Source organism: Musa acuminata, unplaced genomic scaffold, assembly GCF_036884655.1.
Source record: "Musa acuminata AAA Group cultivar baxijiao unplaced genomic scaffold, Cavendish_Baxijiao_AAA HiC_scaffold_417, whole genome shotgun sequence".
Lineage (NCBI taxonomy): Eukaryota > Viridiplantae > Streptophyta > Magnoliopsida > Zingiberales > Musaceae > Musa > Musa acuminata.
Genome location: NW_027020665.1, coordinates 431,177 through 435,354, shown reverse-complemented (window position 1 = coordinate 435,354; position 4,178 = coordinate 431,177).

The following is a 4,178-nucleotide window of genomic DNA, read 5'->3' as shown; positions in this document are numbered from 1 at the left end:
GCATTATATGAGGAAGTCGTTTTGTCTACCTTAAGACACATTGAAGCATCACTTATGCGAAAGGATTATATGCTCCGGGTCTTGCTTTGAGTGAAAAGTATACATTATTACGTAAATGCCCTCATTATGGAACAGCGATTCGAAATGTTCGGAATGTGAATCATAAACCCCAAAACATTCCAAGGAATCTCCTAAAGAAAGGCCCTATGAGAAAGAAAGGAAAAAGAAGTTCAAAACTAGTGTTATATGACAAAACCCAGAGAAAAGGAAAAGCTCCCCTTTATGAAGGAATCCCCAAGCCGAGTCTGGTCACCCAAAAGTATGTCCGGCAGGCAGATTAAAGGGAAAGGAGTTGGTTGCCTACTCTGTACCTCCAATCCAAATAAAGCTGACTCTATATCAGCCTAAGTCGAGAATGACGATGCGACGGCTTTCAAAAGGATAATGCAAAACGCATATTTTCCCATGCCTTAAGGGCTGGACTAGAACTGCCCAATCACCGTACCTGAACAGGCAGACATGACGGACAATCTCAATTCTTACCAAATACGTCTGGGTCACACTCTCGAGATCTGCTCAACTTGGAAGTCGTGGATCCAGAACTCAATCAATCAGGGAAAGATTGTCTTTGCTAAAAATTGATACAAGGATCCTTCACGAACAGGACCCAGCACCTGTAACATAGTAGGCTTAGGGAGCAACTCAGATTCTGAGCTTACCTTACAACAATAAGAATCAGAGCATAAGGTGGTACCGCGGGAGTGAAGGTGAGGAATACTGATCAGAATAATCCGCTTTTAGGTATCCAAAGTACCCAGTTGCCAGTCCGACAAGTAACTACTTAGCAACTAGGCAAGTCAACTACTAACCAAGTCCCGTTTTTGGTGTTCGAGCTTACGGAGTTTATTGAAGATGTAGTTCGATAATATGCTGTTATCAAGTAAGCAACAAGTGGTTCAAAGAGTAGAGTCGAGGTCGGGTTGGGGAATAAGAAAGGGATGCTATGTCTTTACTTATCCTTTATATCCCAGGAACAGGACCGCGTGCTCAATAAGAAATGACTGTTTGACTCTAAGCTCCAACAAGTGAAGTGGTAGATCCCCAGACTTTAACGAGTTGAGTTCCTGTTTTCGTCGAGTAGAGATCAGAAGCAATTAGTACCATAGTAAGTAATATATCCGGGGAGTAGGAACAATAATATATATATAGAGTGTTGGAGCAGGATCATACTCCGGAGAAGAAGTAGGAAGTGGTAAGTCAGCTACCCGCGCTTCTGCAAGTGTAGTTACAGCAGGTGGGGAATAAGGGGCTCAAGAATAAGCAGTCTCTAGTAAGTTAACAGCAATCGATTCTCAAAATAGAGGTCGGGCAATTAGGCTTTTCCGCACGGTGTGATCCAAGTCCTCAATGTTACGCTGTAGCTCTAAGGTTAACTCCTAATGTATGTGCAAGGAAAAGATGCTATAAGGTATGGATAAGGGTCTGATTCCTCTATTATATACTTTCTTTGGCTCTAAAGATTCTATGAATTACTTGATTGCCGGAACACCAACTGAAGTATCAGGGGTCGGAGCAGGAACAGACTCCGGAGAGGTAGTTTACTCATAGCAAGTGAATGAAGTATTTGTGGCTTCTACGCTCGACTCGAAGGATGAAATTGAGGATTTTATGACTTGACTCGCCGTTACGGGAACACTTCAGATCCTGTGCCTTTACTGTATAGATGGAGGTTAGGCTTAAGTTCATTCGTTAATTAAAGCGCGGTGTCCCCGATTTCCCTTAATAGGCAGGCTTCTTCAGTCAGCGCCCAGCCGCTTGCTTTACCTTTGCCTGATTGACTGGTTTCCCTTTGTGTTAGTGCTTCCGCTTCAGTTATTGGCTTTACGTCTAAGAGAGAGGTTCGATCTCTTGTGTCGGTGAACAAGTAAGCTGGAAATCAATGAAAGTCTTAGAGCGGTTCTGAAAGGAGAGTTCTGGCAATAATATAGTATTCTAGCTCATCTCCTTACAGGCATGCTTAGCCGGGTATTGAGATAGAAGCCGGGAGTTATAGTTAAAAGCCAGTAGTGGGCGATAGGGTAGTAGACTTACTTGTTCTAGGCTGGTTGACTTACTTAGTTGACATAGGAGTTGTGAGTTGACTGGTTGGTATTGCACTAAAGAATAGAGTGGACTTACCGGTCCTATACATATCGCTAGCAAAAAACCCGGGTTTCTTAAAAAAGGAATGACTTTTGATCGGTCTATTAAGGGAAATCAGGGTGCAACCCGCCAAGGAACAGAATGTGACACGGCAGTGTTGTTTCCCGGGAAAACGTAAAAGTAGAGGATCAATCTTATGGTCTAGTAGGCAAGTAACTCCCCTCCTATAACTTCATTCTGATTGGCTCGTTGCCTTTGTAGTAGTGTCTTGGTGCCTGATACTAAGTAGTTAGGGACTGATACCGGTGCTAACGAGACTGATGCTATGGATTGGTATTACTAGTATGGGGCTACTGCTAGTCGGTGTAAGGCTTCAACCAATACCACTGAGACTGACGCTATGGGGTTGCAGGCTTAAACAAGGAAGTCACAGAATCAAACAAGTGCATCACAGATCGAAAGCAAGGGGAGCTAGACTCCGACTTCACCTGGGTAGGCTCGGAATTGAACTCATAAGTTGTAGCCTAGTAGTAAGCCTACCGATCAGCAGTCAAAGAGTGGAACGAATGAGGGAAAGACTTCACCCGGGTAGGCATAGAATGGAACGAGTGAGTCACAGAACCAACCCAGTGCCAGCAAGACTTCACCGAGTGAGTCAAAGCCTGATACCGGGTAGACTAAGAATGGAACTAGTGCCGGTAAGACTTATACTGGTGCTTCTCAGACTGAAGCTATTGTTACTAAGGCTTCAACCAGTGCTGCGCCTTCTATTAGGTTCTGCTGCTGGGTAGTTGGAGCTAGGGAGTCAAAGAATGGAGCTATGTAGCTCGGGTCTCTAACTACTGTCGCTAAGCCGGATACTTACTGGTGTTGCTCGTACTAATGCTAGTGGCAAATTACTATAAGTCCTGTGTTCGGGAGCTACCCAAACTCATACTATAACCAGTGGTGAATCCAAGAACGAAACTAGCTCATTAAAGACTCAAACTCAGAAGTAGGAATCGTACCCCTTAGCATAATTCGACTCGGAATGGAACCCCGTATGAGCTACCCAACCTACTTCTTATCACACTTACTACAATTCCCCCATAGCTACCAGTGCTACTCGGACTTAAACCAGTGCTATAGCTACTAAGAGATCAGAAGGAAACTCACTCGTCTCAGAATTGCACTTGGTAGTGTCACAGAATGGAACGAGTGGAGGAAAGAGTCAATCAACCCACTAACAACTAGACTTCAAGTAGGGCGAGCAAGACTCAAACCAGTGAGAAACAGCCTTCCACCGGTGCTTCTCGGGCTTAGTATGTAGCTGCTCAGCCTGATACTGGTGCTGCTCAGGCCTATGTTGGGTAGCTGCTCAGCCTGATACTGGTGTTGCTCGGACTGCAGCTGGGGAGTTTCAGAATAGACCTAGGGCGAGCAAGGCATTGAACTAACTAAACTAAGCCTTCAACCGGCGCTGCCCAGACTGATCTAAGGCGGCTAAGGTCTAGTACCAATGCCACGGGGAATGCAGCTAAGTAGTTAAAGAATAGAACTGGTCGGTCCTTAACTCGCTACCGCTATTAGCTCACTGACGCGACACATTAGTAGTGTCTTGTCTATCCGTGCCTTGGTGGCTTAAACGAGGTAGTTACAGAATTGCACTTGATAGTCCAAGAATGGAACGGGCGCATCCCGGACTCGCTAACCTTTTTCACTCACTACCGCGCCTAAGTCTCAAAACGCCTGCCGCGCAACGTTAGTAGTTGCTTGGCGGTCATTAGTAGTTGCTTGTTGGCTTCAACCGGGTAGACTCGGACTTAACCCAGTCAATCACAGAATGTCCCTAAGCAGTCTAAGAATGCAACCCCTATGAGCTAGTCAGAAAGTGAGAATGAAACCGGCGAGTTAAGGTCTCTAACAAGATAGCTAAGGTCTTCAACCACTGCTAGTAAAGTAAGACTCCAACCAGTGCATCTAGAGGAGGAGATCCGAATTCGACCCATAAGTAAGCAGAATCCAACTGGGTAGTTGCAGAATGCAGCTAAGGAATC